At 43.8% G+C, this 16,346-nt stretch overlaps 1 long non-coding RNA gene across 1 annotated transcript in view; it reads left to right on the top strand.

Annotated features, from left to right (window-relative positions):
- Positions 1–14,644, top strand: part of LOC150051066 (uncharacterized) — a 29,280-nt gene extending 14,636 nt beyond the window's left edge. The window contains exons 2-4 of the long non-coding RNA XR_016538280.1: positions 11,127–11,294; positions 12,650–12,719; positions 13,806–14,644. This is a non-coding gene — a long non-coding RNA (uncharacterized LOC150051066). The remainder of the gene's footprint in view (positions 1–11,126; positions 11,295–12,649; positions 12,720–13,805) is intronic.
- The last annotated feature ends 1,702 nt before the right edge of the window (positions 14,645–16,346 follow it).

Here is a 16,346-nt window from a genome sequence, read left to right as displayed (position 1 = left end):
GTTCAAGCCCCAGAATGGACATAAAACAAACAAATAAAATGAAACAAAGCAACCTAAAAGAAAGTGAAGGAAAACCTTAGAACTAAAGGTTCAATTCAGAGGGGTAAACCAAGGCTTAAATAGATAGAGATTGAGACCTGAAAAGGGAAGGTATGCTTCAAGGTGAATGCTAACTTGGATGTTATAAACAAAAGCTTGGGGGCCAGTTGTGTGGCCTACTGATAGAGTGCTTGCCTAGCATGCAGGAGGCCCTGGGTTTGAAAGCTCAAGGACAATGCCTAGGCTCTGAGTTCAAACCCCAGCACTGGCAAAACAACAACAACAACAAAAACCCCTCTGGTTCATATGAGGTGAAGAGTCACTTCATGACAACCAAAACAGTAAGGACTTAGAAAAACAAGAAGACAACTGTTCTGTCCTAGTCCTACCTCTGGTAGAGAATTAAAAGACTCCCGTAAAAATTCATAACCAGAAACCTTGTCACCAGGCAGAAACAGCCCATAAACACACCCCATCAAAGCTCTGTTCAAGGAAATTCCAGCTGTGCATCTTATTAAAGCAATACCCACCTAGAAGGACCCCTGGCACTTGGCAAAAAGCAAACACAAATCCTCTCTAGGAGAATAAACTATATAAGAACAGACCTGAAACAATTTTAGGAGACACAGTTCTGAAATCTCAGAGCTTATGGCCTCTAAACACACACACACACACACACACACACACACACACACACACAGAGCACAAATTTGAGCATCATGGATGAGTCAGCAGAGAGAGCAAACAGAAGAATGAGAGCGGTGTGGACTTTGGATATTGGAATTACTGAGAGAATACAAAATAAATACATCTACATGTTTAAGTAAATAGAAGAGAGTTTGACAAGGTAAGTAAGAAGTGGGTGCAGGTGGCTCAGGCCTGTAATCCTGTGTACTCACGAGGCTAAGATCTGAGGAAGAATGGCCGGCCCAGGCAGAAAAGTCCTAAAGACTCTTACCTCCAATGAACTAGCAAAAAGCTGAAAGTGGAACGGTGGCTCAAATGGTAGAGTACCAGCCTTGAGGGGAAAAGCCAAGGTACAATGCCCAAGCCCTGAATCCAAGCCCCAGGATGGGCACAAAATAAAGGAAAGAAGGAAGGAAGGAAGGAAGGAAGGGAGGAAGGAAGGAAGGAAGGAAGGAAGGAAGGAAGGAAGGAAGGAAGGAAGGAAACGTAAATAAGAGAGACTATTAAAATACAGACCTTTCTAGTGGAGAATATTCACAATTGCTGACCACATTTCAGAACCCGTACATTAGGCTGAGACCAGACTGACCTGCTACTAGGTAAGCTGGCACGGGCCACATGTGGCACTAATGCCCTAACACATGCAAAAACCACCCATTGCGAGTGACTGCCATTCAGACGAATGAGCGCTCCTCAGACTGCAAACAGAAGGGAAAGAGTTTGGTTCTCTGCCTCACTTACTGGAATCTTAAAAGTGCACAATTAGGCCATTTTCTAGGTTCAAAGAAGTGGGGTAATTTTCAGATATGAAGAGTCAAGAGTGGACAGCACTTTGCTTTTAATGAGAAGGAGAATGATAGAGAAAAGGTTGCGGGAGGAAACAAAATACCCTGAAAATCCCAGGGTTCAAAGATCAGTGCAGAATGAGGACAGAGAAGGCAAGAAGGGAGATGATTTCAGCTCCCCATACTTAGATATAAAATGGCAGCAAGGCCACTTCCTCTTCATGTATTCCCCTCTGCTGGATCAACAGACCCCAGGAGATGTATGTGTCTACTGGGATATACACTCAGGACCTCGTGCTCTTCCTTGGCGTTTTTGCTCAAGGCTGGCATGCCGGAGCCCCATTGTTCACTTCTGGCACTCTGCCACTTAACTGGAAATAAGAGTCTCACAGGCTTTTCTGTCTGGATCGACTTTGAAAGACAATCCTCAGATCTTGGCCTCCTGAGGAGCTAGGATTACGGCATGATCTTGTACATCCTGGCTTGTTTTTAGTGTTTTATAGTTTGCATCTGTGCAATGTTTATTTAAGTTTGTTTTTTTTTTTTTGAAGTGTAACTCATGGTAACATTTTGTTCCTTGTGATATTCTGGAATAGAACCATTTTAGTCCTAGTCTCAGTTCAGCACGGTCAAGGTCAACCTGTAAAATTTATATGTTCAATGTTTTTGCCAGTCCTAGGGCTTGAACCCAGGCCCTGAGCATTGTCTTTGGGCTTTCCTCAAGGCTAGCACTGTACCACTTGAGCCACAATACCACTTCTGGATTTTCTATGTATGTAGGATCGAGGAATTGAACCTGGGTCTTTGTGTATGCTAGGCAAGCACTCTACCACTAGGCCAAACTCCTGGCCTATATATTAATTTTTAATTGGGTAATTTTAATGATGGTGGCTATGCGTTAGTATATAGAAGAGTTAGTATATTTATTAAAATTTTCTGTTGCTTTTTTTTTTTTTTGCCAGTTCTGGGACTTGAACTCAGGGCCTGGGCACTGTCCTTGGATACTTTTTGCTCAAGGCTAGCGCTCTGCCACTTGAGCCATAGTGCCACTTCTGGCTGGTTCTGTGTATACAGTACTGAAGAATCGAACCCAGAGCTTCACGCATGCAAGGCGAGCACTCTACCACTAGGCTACACTCCCAGCCCAATCTGTTGCTAATTTTTTTTTTTTTTGCCAGTCCTGGGCTTGAGCTCAGGGCCTGAGCACTGTCCTTGGATTTTCTCAAGGTTAGAGCTCTACCACTTAAGCCTCAGCACCATTTCTGGCTTTTTTTTCTATGTATGTGGTACCAAGGAATCGAACCCAGGTCTTCGTGCATGCTAGGCAAGCATTCTACCACTAGGCCAAACTCCTGGCCCCTGTTGCTAATTTTTAAAAAATGTCCAAGGCTGAGGCTATTGCTGTAAAGTTTATAGCACCTGCCTAGCAAGTGCTATGTCCTAAGTTCAAATCTCAGTACCATCAAAACCCAAAACCCAAACCCTGAAACTGGTTGCTTTATCAGTAAAAGAGATTTTGCTCAGCTCATAGTTGGAATCCTCAAAGACAGTGTTGGTATCTGCTCACCTCTGGCGAGTGCCCTCTGGTGGATAATATTACAATAACAAGATCTAGTCCACTCTTAACAGAAACTCATTCCTTAAACTAACATGAACCCTTGCTAAGAATGATGTCTTTAATGCCCTAAGTGCCTTCTCTCTCTTGATTCCAAGTTCTGCCACCTGTCACATCCTCACACTAGGGAACAAATTTACAATACCTGAATGCGTGGGGTTGCCAATCACAGCGGATGGTTATATTTTCTCCTCATTCTCAGATGGTACAGATGGACCAGGGAAACCAGATGGAGTCAGGTGGCTGCCCACTGCTTCTACTTTACTGAATGGTTTATTGAATGGTTTTCTTTTTCTCGTTCTAAAACCGTTCTGTCATCAAGTGGCAATAATAGAATGTTCCTGTCCCTCCATGAAGTAATCATATACTGTGTGAATAACACACAATAGAATTGGCTTTCTGACTTACAAAACATGACCAGTTATGACTCATTCTGACATTTCAAAGATTAAGAATTCTGGGGGCACTGGTAGAGGCATTTGTCTTCCTTTCTAGCCAGTGATTCATACATTGTGTTCAGGTTTTATTAACCCTTGTCATTCTTTTTCCTTAAACCTTGAGTACATGAAGTCTTTGCATAGCAGAGAAGATTCAGGATGTGCTGCCATCGGTGCCTATAATGAGGCTGGTATTGCATCTACTAAGTAAACAACTCTCAGCTCTAAATAATCATGGACAAAAGAAAGTAGGCGTCCTTTCATGAGCCTCACCCAATCCTAACTCTAGCTTTTGATCAGAAAGTGAGGAAGGGTTTGTCTGGACAACTCTGAAGCCCAGGTCCTGCTTATCTGAACAAAAAATAGTGACAGGAAACTACAGTTGCATTCTGAATCAGAGAAGGAAGGATGATTTGTATTGGGAAGGAGGAATAAAGCAGATGGAAAACAAGAGAGACTTTCCTGGTTCCAGTTCCTTCTCCAGCCTCTCTCAGAACATCTGCCATGTCTCTACCCTAGGATGCTGCAATTTAACAAAAGACCACAAATGACTTCAAATGATAAGAACATAAAGTGCCCCAGATCTGCGGGCTAAACAGCTAGATATTGAAGGTATTGAGACGACCATACTTCCTCTGAAACTTGCAAGGAAGCTCAGCTCCATTTCTGGTGGCTTACCCAGAATCCTTGGCATTCCTAGGTTTCTAAGTACAACACGTCAAGCTGAGAATGGAGCCCTGTCGCAGAGCACTTACGTAGTGTGGCTAGCATGTAGAAGGCCCTGGACCAAACTATAAACACTGCAGTCTCTTTCTCACTTCAAGGCTCCATCCATTGTGTGTCTGGGTCTGTCTGAGAGCTCTCATCACATTAGTATCTACTTCTGCATGCCCTCAGCTTATTACACCGCAAGGATGATTTCTAAGCACATTGCTGAGATGGGGTAAAGGTTAGATCTTCAGCATATTTTTGGAGGATACAATTCAATCCTTGAAGGCATTAGTGTCTATAATGCTAGCTAGTCAGGATGCTGGGATCTGAGGACCATGGTTCTAAGCCAGTGCGGGCTGAAAATTTTTCCCGAGACTCTTAGCTACAACTAACCACCAGAAAATTGGAAGTGACACCGTGTTTCAAAGTGTCACTAGCCTTGAGCAAAAAGAGCTCAAGGACTGTGCCCAAAGCTCAAAGCACAGATATTTTGTGTGTGTGTGTGTGTGTGTGTGTGTGTGTGCACGCGCGCGCGCATGTGCGCACGCACAAGCACAAGAGCTTTTTTTTTTTTCTTCTGACACTAGGGATTGAATTAAGGCCTTATATTTGAAAGGCAAGCACTCCACCATTAGAGCCCCTCCCTGATACCTGTTTTGTGTTGGTTATTCTGTTGGTGATAGTGGTCAGAGGGCTTGAACTCAGAGTTCCAGAATATAATGGCCAGGTTTTAAAGCAGCACAGTTACCAGGTTCAGGAAATTCTGAAGGGAAGACAATACAGTCAAGAAGATTCCTGCAAGTGATTGGATCCTTCCTGACTGTGGTTGAGAGAGGAGACCCAGAATTCTGTAACCTATGATCTCTTAACTCCCCACCAAGAGAGCGAAACAAATTGGTATCTAGGCAGACAAGGGTTTATGCAGGTGACAGCGAGAGCCACTATGTGGCTGTCTTCCTCCAGAGAGTGACTTCTTTCTTTCTTTCTTTCCTTCTTACCTTCTTTCTTTCTTTCTTTTTTCTTTCTTCCTTCCTTCCTCCCTCCCTCCCTCCCTCCCTCCCTCCCTCCCTCCCTCCCTCCCTCCCTCTCTCTCTCTCTCTCTCTCTCTCTCTTTCTTTCTTTCTTTCTTTCTTTCTTTCTTTCTTTCTTTCTTTCTTTCTTTCTTTCTCCAGTCCTGGGGTTTGAACTCAGAGCCTGAGCACTATCCTTGGGCTTTCTCAAGGCTAAAGCTCTACCTCTTGAGCCACAGCCCCATTTCTGGCCTTTTCTATGTATGTGGTACTGAGGAATTGAATCCAGGTCTTGGTGCATGCTAGGCAAGCACTCTTACCTCTAGGCCAAATTCCCAGCCCCTTCCTCCTCTTTCTAGCTCCCCTAACTTCCTTATTTTTATTTTTTACTTATTTTAATTAATTAATTAAGCCAATTCTGGGACTTGAACTCAGTGCCTGGGCATTGTCATTGGACTCTTTTTGTTCCAGGCTAGGGCTCTGCCACTTGAGCCACAGTGCCACTTCCAACTTTTTCTGTGTATGTGGTACCAGGAAATTGAACCCAGGACTTGGTGCATGCTAGGCAATCATGCTACCACTAGGCCACGCACTTGGCCCCTAACTTCCTCATTTTTGTCTTTTGTAATACTAGCTTGGCCAGAAATACAGCGTACTTGTTTTCCTCTGCCACATCCTTTTGGCATCTTGCCTCTGAAGTCCCTAGAATTTATCATGTCTTCAGATTTCTTTTTTTTAAACCCTGGCTTTAGTAGAACCATTTCCTTTCTCTTGCCCAGTGCTAATCTAATCTGGTACCTGAGTCACAGCCTAGCTGGTTTATCTCTGGTCTTTTCTCCACTGAGAGAGTCAATCCAAGACTCAAAAACATTGGGGCCACAACTCCACATCTGGCTTATCTGGGTATTCCTTGAGTTTGTGTACCACATTTTCATTAGCTAGTCTTCCAGGTAATGGGCATAGACATAGACTGTTTCTGTTTCTTGGCTCTTGTGAATAGTCCAGGTATAAGATGTTTCTTCAAAATACCGATTTCATGTATTGCATTGTGTTTTAGCTTTTTGTTTTCCATAAGGCCTTTACTAATATACATTCCCATCAACAATGTACACATGTTCCCTTTCTCTGCATTCTTACCAGTATGAATTTCCTCATTTTTGACATCTGGGAGCGGGAACTGGAGCAGAAAAAGTCAGGGATACAGTGTTGTTTCTCTTTTACTCCACCCCTCCTTTCACTTGCTGGAGACAACAGCAAGCTAGAAAGGGTAAATGCGGCAGAATTTAGATCCGGAAAGGAGGGGTTCCAGATCAGCCTCCTGAGAGCCAGAGCCATGGGAATATGGGGCAGAGAGAGGCAGTGTGCACTCAAAGGCTGTTATCCACCCATCTCCAGATGCCGTCAGGGTCACCGAGGCTTACCCAGGTCTATAAATCTACAAATCTCTGAAAAAAAACCCTGGAGTGACAGAAAAAGACTAATGACTTTCCATGCCAGTGAACTGCACGGGTGGTTGGTTCTGAACATTAGCTGTGCTTAAAGTCCACGGAGGAGCCTTGCACCTTTATCCCAGATAATGTCCAGACCAATGAAGACCAAGAGCACAGTGCAGATGGCAGTAGACACTAAATCCTCCAGTTGTAAAATTCTTCTAGACTTATGGACGATTTCCGTAAATGAGACAGGCCTTAGGAGCTACAGAGCTGGCGTCTTCAGGGAGTTCTGGCCAAAGGCTAGAACTTTCTAGGTTGAAAGAGCCACAAGTGACGGGCTCATACTTCACCCAGTTAAAGGGGAAGCCAGTCATTTCAGAGTCTGGTGGGGAAGAGAGGATAAGCAGAGCTGGAGGAAACTGCTCCCTGCACAGTCTCCAAAAACTGGACCTGTAACCTTCCTCCTCATTTGGAGATTAGCCAGGTAGTGAATTAAGGACTTCAGGTACTTGACTAGCTGCTGGACATACATGAATATGTCAGTTTTTTCATCTGGGACATGTACATAGGAATGGACAGTGTACTAAACATGGCCGCCACCAGTAAGTATTGGACGCCAGAGTCTTTGCAGAGGACTTAGCTTATAAAACCTTTGTGCACTCCCACACACTTCCTGCCTGAATGCAGGGGCACCTTTCATCCACCTGCTTTGAGTTCTTGTTCCTGTTTCTCCAGCCAGATCTCCAGGGCAACCACTTTCTGGTTCAAGCTGTGGACTGGAGGGGAGGGCGGCTTAGTAGCAGGAGGCCAGGAGACCACGCCCATCACCGTTCTGCACACTCTAGATCAGGAAGGGCCCTGTTCCCAGTTCCTGTATGTGATTTACTAGTTCAGCTCTCTGAGAGTTTAATCATTTCTTGAATGCTCCGGCCTGGAGGACACGAACACTGAGTTCATCACCCACGCCACATCACAGGAATCACGGGTCCCACATGGAAGCCACTCTCCATGTTGGCCTTTGTGGCTGTCCAAAGCAGTGGCACTGTCGCTATCCCATTGTTGTCCTCTCTCAGCCCATGTGTGTCCATCACTGCCCCTGCTTAGGTTCTTACCATCACCTCACCATGACCCGTCACATTATCCGAATTGCCCTCTTCCCTGGGTCCCCACGTTGGTATCCAACCACACAGACAATCAACAGCAGCAGGAGGAGGAGGAGGCTGAGACCAGAGAGAAAAGGAGAAGGCGGGGCACAGAGCATGTGCCCCACAGGACAGAATGGAGGTAACGAATGAGAAGAGGGCGTTAGCATGAGGGGTGGGGTAGGATGTGAAAAAGGACACCAGCACATTGTCCAGGATAAAGGCTGGACCTTGGCAACTGGGGATGGGGTGCAGTTGAGTAAGGGAGGTCATGGATGAAGATGCTCAGACCCCGCCCCTTGTAGAGGCTCTCAAGCAGGGAGACTGGACACCACATAGGTTACAGGAAGCTGGTTGATGATGTTCAGCACAGATTCCGGAGGCTCATGTCCCTGATAACCGAGTGCCAAGAACAAAGGGCTCCTTTTCTACCCCCTTTGCTCCCTTATGTAGTGTTTGTTTTCATAGTAATTCCTTTTTTGGGGGGGTCAGTTTTGGGGTTTGAACTCAGAGCCTGGGTGCTGGCCCTGAGCTCTTTTGCTCAAGGTTACTTAGTGCTCTACCACTTTGAGCCACAGTGCCACTTCTGGTTTTCCCCTGCTTCACTGGAGATAAAGAGTCTCATGGACTTTCCTTCCTAGGCTGGCTTCAAATCCATCCTCAGATCTCAGCCTCCTGAGTAGCTAAGATGACAGGCTTGAGCCACTGGTGCCTTCCTCACTGATTAACTTTCAAGCATGCAAACTTTTTGCTGATATTGTCTATGTGCTATTTTGCCTGCAGGGGTCTCTACTCATAACCTCCCCCCTCCCCCCCCCCCCCCCCCCCCGCACCATCCCCAATCTAGCACTGTCCTAATGCACACAGGCCTTGCACACTCCAGTGAGCCATATACACAGCCTTAGCAGCCAGTATGCGTACAAGAACATCAGACAAGTGGTGCAATCTTATCATCAGAGCTGGAAGAGCCACCACTAGGACACAGAGTTCTGCAAACAGGTAGGCCCCTAGCAGACACACTCATATGCATGACTAGTTTGCAGATAATCAGTCTCCCTTCCAGACCCATTTCCCTGCAAGATACATTACTTTTCTTATTTTGGTTGTGGGACTTGAACTCTGGACCTGGGCGCTGTCCTTGAGCTCTTCAGCTCAAGACTAGCTCTCAATCAGCACCACTTCCGGTTTTCAAGTAGTGAATTGGAGATCAGATCCTCATGGACTTTTGTGCCCCAGCTGGCTTTGAACCTTGATCCTCAGATCTCAGCTTCCTGAGTAGCTAGGATCACAGGCATGAGCCACCGTGCCCTGTCTAAGGCACATTTCTTATTCCTTCCCCACAGAGGGCCCAGGCCCCAGTGGTCTTCTCTGTCCCTGTCTTTCTCAGGACCTTGTATCCTCTTCACAATGGGCCCTCAGACCCCAGGAGCCAATTCCCTCAGAACAGATACCCTACGCTGCATGCAGCAGAGATGCAGACATGACATCCAGCAGAAATCCAACTTGACATATGCACAGGACAGTTCAGGAGAGTGAGCTTCTCCTTTCCTCTCACCTTAGTCAATCCTTTCATTTTTCTTCCTCATACCCTAAGTGCTGAAGGGTTTTCATAGTTTACTGTCATGCTTGGACTCATAAGACTTCTGAAGCTGTTAGAACTGAGGTTCTCAGGCCATGGGCCAGGCTGGAGCAGGGCTGGGACCAAGGAGGAAGATGGAAGCAGTTTGAGTCTTTTAACAGGTTACCGCTGTGGTAAGAGAAGCAGTTCAGGTTGAGAATGAGTCTTGGATTAAAGATATGATCAAAATGGCCCTGGGTTTGCAACTGAGAGTCGAAGTGGATTCTGGATTTGGTCAGACTTGAGTTTGGAATTATAATTGGAGCTGAATTTATTGCTTCAACTAGGTCTAAAATTGGACTGCTTTGAGGTTGTATTCCAGACAAGGATGGATGTGAGCCATGTGTGGAAATGAACCTAAGATTGGCACTGGAAGTAAAATTGTTGCTTGGGTTTGGGTTGCTGCTGTTGTTCAGACTCAGTCTGAATGTGGGGTTGATGTTGAGGTTGGGTTTATAGGATCTGAGGTTAGAACAGGGATTAGTATGGGTTGGAGATATGGCGCAGGTAGTAGAGCATCAGCCAGTGAGTATTTAAAGCAGCAGTCACCAAGTTTGAGTCTCAGCCTCCGAAAGAAAGCAAAACAAAACAATAACAACAAAAAGGACAGGAGTTAGGGCTGAAGATTGGTCTGATAGTGGACTGCAACTCAAGCTGAGATTGAATTTTAGTTTGTGATTGGGAACTGGAGCTAGGATCTAGAATCCAATACAGAAAATAGTCTCCAAGTCCTCACTTGACAATTAAGTCTCCCACTCTTCTCTTCTGTTTCTTCCTGCTTACTCCCACCTCTCCATATCCTTCTTCTTCTTCAATCACCTTTTTCTTGTCCCTTTGTGTCCCTGGCCTCTCCTGCCCAGTGACTTGTGGGCGGTCTAATGGCTGTGATCTGAGGGGTTTTTTGTTGTTGTTGTCTTGGGTTTTTTTTATTTTTGCCAGTTTTGGGTCTTGAACTCAGGATCTGATCACTGTCCTTGGGCTTTCTCAAGGTTAGTGCTCTACCACGTGAGCCACAGCACCACTTCCAGCTTTTCCTATATCTGTGGTACCAAGGAATCAAACCCAGGTCTTTGTGCACACTAGGCAAGCACTCTACCAAATTCCTGGCCCCTGATACGTATTTCCTTTATTCTTTCTTTTGCCATATTGCACTGGATAAGATTTAAGCACTACATTGATAGTAATAAGAGTAGATACATTTTTCTCATTATTGATTTTATAAGAAATACTCTGTTTCTTCTCATTCATTGCAATGTTGGCCATTGATGTGTTCTGTATAGCCTTTGTCACGCTGAGATAAGACACTTTCTTTGCTAGTTCTTTCAGGGTTTTTATTTTGAAGGGATATTGAATTTTGTCAAAGGCTGAACTATGGACACTAGGTCTAAGTAACGCCATCTTATCCTCATCATCACCTTGGCACCCTGCCCTGAGCCCCTAATTGTTCCTCACCTGGTTTGCTTTACTCGCGTGAAACACTTTTGCTAGGTTTTGGCCTATCTAAGCTTTGTGTTAGCTGCAGTTGAGGCTGCCAGGTTTTTGGGGACGTGACTCTGCGTGCAGACATCGGCATTTTAATGAAGACTCCCAATTTGACCTGTTAAAGCCTGGCTTCTCTGTATCTCACTGATGGAATTCCTGTGTGACAGACAGTTGGAAGCCTCAGCGAGATCCCCATGCCAAAGGAGCACTTGGGCTCCCCGGATGGGAAACTCCACAGGGGAGATTCCCCTGGAGTTCAGCCAGGCCATGGACCCCTGGTTGGCCACTAAGTCTTGGAGTCATTCCTTTTGGAGTCACACAGGAGACCTCTGGAGGTAAGTTTCTGTTTTTCTCGCTTCCTGTTTTCTGAGATTCATCTATCTGGACTGTTATGAAAGGGGATTGGAAGCAATCAATACTCCCTCACAGCTCCTCAGGCTGAGCAGTCAGCAGAGGGTTTGGTTTTGGTTTTGGTGAGTTAACGCTTTAGGGGCTAACTCATCTGGTCTCCCTGAATTTGATTTTGGAGGATTCTTTGTCAGATGGTCCTGACAGGGAAATCCATCTGGTCATGGGAAGACATCTGGTGTCATTTTGTCTGTCAAGCCATGTTCTTCTATCTGGTCCCCCCTCCCCTCCCCTGCACTAACTTTTCTGTTCTTATGGTGTCTGCACCAATTGTGCTTGTGTCTCGCTTTAGAAATATGGTTCTTCTCATAGTAAGCCCTCTGTCCCACAATGTATGCTTAAGAACTTTCACTGGGGATGAAGAAAATCAAACTAATCTCTCTGTGCAATATAATTTGGCCCCAGAATAAATTGGTATGTAGAGAAAATGGTATGCAAAGTGCTCTAAAAATGGGTGAAAACAGAGTAAGTCCTTCTAATACTGACCATGTAGTTCTAGTAGTTCTATGGGTCAAAATATCTCTTGTCACTGTATTCTGGAAAACTTATGGCCAATATTCATTTTTAAAACCTAAGCATGCTTTAGGATCTTTGTGCAGGAGTGTGTGTGTGTGTGTGTGTGTGTGAAAATGTGTTCAAAATCTAATGTATTTTAATACAAAAAACCTGTTCTCATGATGTGAGCGAAAGGCTTTTTTTTTTTTTTTTTGCCAGTCCTGGGCTTGAGCTTAGGGCCTAAGCACTGTCTTTGGACTTTCTCAAGGATAGAGCTCTACCACTTGAGTCTCAGCACCACTTCCGGCTTTTTTTCTATGTATGTGGTACCAAGGAATGGAACCTGGGTTCGTGACTGCTAGGTAAGCACTCTACCACTAGGCCAAACTCCTGGCCCAGCTAAAGGTTTTATAAGGGTTATTTTAAATGCAAATGCAACTTAAAGCAAAAGGAGTATAAAAAAACAAGAGAAGGTTAGTTGAAAAAAAAAGATTTTGGAAAAGAAATTGAGAAAAAAATGATTTCCTTTGGCTAAGAAAAGAATTTGTGAAGTAAGAATTGTCTTCAGTATTTGTTTCTAAGTGGAGAATGGAGGGAAATACTTTAATACTACAGAATGTTCAGCTAAGTAGCAGCTAACAGTGGTTTCAATCTTAATTAGTATCCTAAAGTGCTATATTCAGTTAAAAATTAACTAGATTGTTTAATCAGTTACAGTTTCAAAACTCTCATCATGGCTACTATTGAGTTTTGCCTTTATAGATTTGCTCTTCTGTTGCAATTACAGGCAAGCCCACAGAGAGACAGATGACTGTTACAAGTTTGTCACATTTAACTTTATTCTTAATAAGTTCCAGGTAAGCCCTGCTTAAAAACTACCTCGATTGATCTCATTGCTTCAATTGGAAATAAAAGGGACTATTGGCATTGATTCTCACCCATCCTTCCAATGTGGGATTCAGCCAACTGGCATATTATCCCAGCAAGAGGATAGCACTAAACCCCTCTTACCCCAACTCCAGCCCCTGAGACAAAACTTGTCCTGATGCTAAAGGATCCTGGTGATAAGGGATCATTCAGATGCAGTTAGGAAAAAAACAAAAACAAAAACTTTAGATAAGAGGGGATGGTGTCAGATCCTAAATGGAGTCACTTGTGTTTGTCCCTTCAAAAGTAATCAGAGCCAGGAGGTCATCAGAAAATAGTTCTTAAGCCTGCCTATCTAATGCCCATACCTGTCTCCTTTGTAACTGGGCAGTAACTTATCTCCTTGCCTCCTTACCTGTTTAGTGGGTAGTAAAAATGCTAGGGTTGTCAAATGGGGGATAGTTTACAAAAAAAAAAAATCCTGGCCCCAATATCTGCTTACAAAGGAAGTTTATTAGCTAATAAATTCCCAATAAAACATGGATCTGAGATTGTGTCCCTATTAACAGCTGTTTGGAAACCTTCACAGGGGCTTGACCTCTGGGCCAGGGTGCGGTCCCTGAGCTCTTCAGCTCAAGGCTACTGCTTTACCACTTGAACCACAGCACCACTTCTGGTTTTTTGGTGGTCATGGAGACCTTTCTGCCTGGGCTGGCTTTGAACTGCGATCCTCAGATCTTAGCCTCCTGAGTAGCTAGGATTATAGGCGTGAGCCACTGGTACCTGGCAATCGTTTTAAGTATCCTTACTAGAGCTCAAGAAGAAATCTCCACAGCTGTAAAAAGCTAAATGTTGTATGTGTATTCTGGAAACTCAGATAATATCTCCTCAGCCCTTCAGGATCTGTATACTCAGATTAATGCTATTATCTGACTCTGCTCTTGGCTTTATTGAGCTCCTTACCTATTGGTTTTTTCTTTTTGGTACTGACACGTGGGAGATATTGATTTGTTATTATTTATATTGTTTCAATGACTTCTTATCCTTCCTAATTTCTCATATGGTTTCTTTTCCAGTCTGAAAGAAAAATGCTCCTATTCTCCCAGTGACATTTGATCCTGACAATACTACTATGAATTTTCCATGTCATCCTTTGGCAAGATAAGACTTCAGGTCTCTGGGAAGGCAGGGCCAGAGCCCCCTACTCAGTTTGAAACATTTACAGAAGATGGATCTTAGTTCATCAACTTCCCTCAAGATGGAAGGATCAAAATCATTTCTTCGGAAAAATGAGGCAGGACAGATTAGAAAAAAAAAAATAGGCATGGCACAACAAGTACAGACACAGACCCTCTGAGTATTGAGACCTCACTTGTGTATATCTGCCCAGGAAATACTAGCCTTATTGGCAGAAATCTGGTTACCAAGTCGTCACCCTGCTACATTGTCCAAGACATAAAAAAGGAGACTCTGGTAGCCAAAGAAAATCATGCATCATCATCATCTTCTTCATCTTTAACGCGTGCATGCGCACGTGTGTGTGTGTGTGTGTGTGTGTGTGTGTGTGTGTGTGTGTGTGTGTACTAGGGCTTGAACTCAGGGTCTATCACTCTCACTTGGCTTTTCACTCAATTATAGGCTTAAGCCAGGGGAGCCTGGCTGGATTTTAACTTTTTATAATATCTGAACATTTTGTCTTTTAAAAAGACTTGTCTTATGAACTATACGACTTGTCGGTAGGAATGGGACAGGAAAACTGGGAAAGAGTGAGGGAAAGGATAATACTGTCCAAAAAGAAATGTACCCCTAACCGACTCCATGGTGCAATGGTTGGCACATTGGACTTCTAAGCAGAAATGGGCCTTTTATGTGCTGTATATAACTGTAACCCCTCTGTGCATCATCTTTATAATAACAATAAACATTTTTTAAAAGACTCATTCTTGCATTTAATATAATTAGCAATTGATTTAGGTCATAACTAACCTTGTATTTATATCCTTATGCTCAAGGTTTAGCTATTTTGCTTTTTTTATTTTATTCAATTAATTACTTTATTTATTTTTGGTCAGTCATGGAGCTTGAACTCTGGGCCTAGGTTTTGTCCCTGAGCTCTTCAGCTCAAGGCTACACAGCCCTAACCCTCGAGCCACAGTGCCACTTCTGGTTTTCTGGTGATTAACTGGAGAGGAGTGTCAGGGATAGGGCCGGGAGTTTGGCCTCCTGGTAGAGTGCTTACCCAGCATGCACAATGACCCAGGTTCGATTCCTCAGTACCACATATAGAAAAAAGCCGGAAGTGGAGCTGAGGCTCAGGTGGTAGAGCTCTAGCCTTGAGAAAGTCCAAGGACAGTGCTCAGGCCCTGAGTTCAAGCCCAGGACTGGCAAAAAAAAAAAAAAGAGTCTCAGGGACATTTTAGTGCCTGGGCTGGCTTTGAACCTCAGATATTAGCCTCCTGAGTAGCTAGACTTTTTAAAAAATTTTTTTCTTCTCCTTTTCTGAAGTTATTTCCCCATATTTCCTGCTAAATTAGTTAGAAATGATCATGTCAGATAATAATTTGCATAAAAGTTGCTACAATGGTTGTGAAAAGCATGGAATACACATTGTTCTTTTATTTATTTGTAGAAAAGGTTTCCCTAAATTTCTCAGGGTAGTGACACTCCTGTCCTAACTTCCCATGTGGTGGGATTTTAGGCATATGCCACAACACCCAGCTTCTGTTACTCTTTTAAATAAAGAAGTGTTAAATAATTATTTCTCTGCACTTAGTAACAACTTTTATTTTTAAAGTAGCCTTTCTGTTGTTAATACTTTATTACATTTTCCAAAGAATATCTTTTACTTTTATTGATCATATACATTCATTTTATAGTTAAGTTTCAATAATGTTTTTCCTTTTTTAATATAGTCACATAAATTCTTTTATTCCATTTGGAGGCTAGTCTGTGGTTCTTATTGCTGTGTGTGTGTGTGTGTGTGTGTGTACACTACTGGGGTCTTAAACTCAGGGCCCTATACTTACTAGGCCCCAGTGTATGTGGTTTTTCTTTCTCTAGTCTCTTGGGTGAAGACATAGCTAAACACTATGCATTGCTTCTCAGCAGTAATAACTGCGTTATGCATCCCTACACCTGCTTATGAAACAGTTCTCGAGCGCTCCACAGGTTCAGCATGCAGTACCCCACAGGGCTGCTCTAAATCCCGGCGCATTTTCACTTGAACCCAAATTACCTAAAAGGATAGTGAGAGAATTATTTGTTGATACAGCGTCCAGGATGTACTTTCACATTCATTTTTCTAACTGCTTTAGCCTGATGAGAATAGGGCTCCATTTTTGCAATTAGTGAAGGTCTTATTGAGAAGGAAATATTTTTTCCACTTCTATGAACAATCCCATAAGCACCTGTGAGCGCTGATTGACCTCTTCTCACCCCTCCCCGCTTGTTGATTTTTTTTTTTTTTTTTTTTTGCCAGTCCTGGGCTTGAGCTCAGGGCCTGAGCACTGTCCTTGGACTTTCTCAAGGCTAGAGTTCTACCACTTGAGCCACAGCACCACTTCTGGCTTTTTTCTATGTATGTGGTACCAAGGAATCGAACCGGGGTCTTTGTGCAT

The sequence above is a fragment of the Megascapheus bottae genome, chromosome 17 (assembly GCF_031878675.1).
Source record: "Megascapheus bottae isolate mThoBot1 chromosome 17, mThoBot2.hap1, whole genome shotgun sequence".
NCBI lineage: Eukaryota > Metazoa > Chordata > Mammalia > Rodentia > Geomyidae > Megascapheus > Megascapheus bottae.
This window is presented reverse-complemented; position numbering and strand designations above follow the sequence as displayed.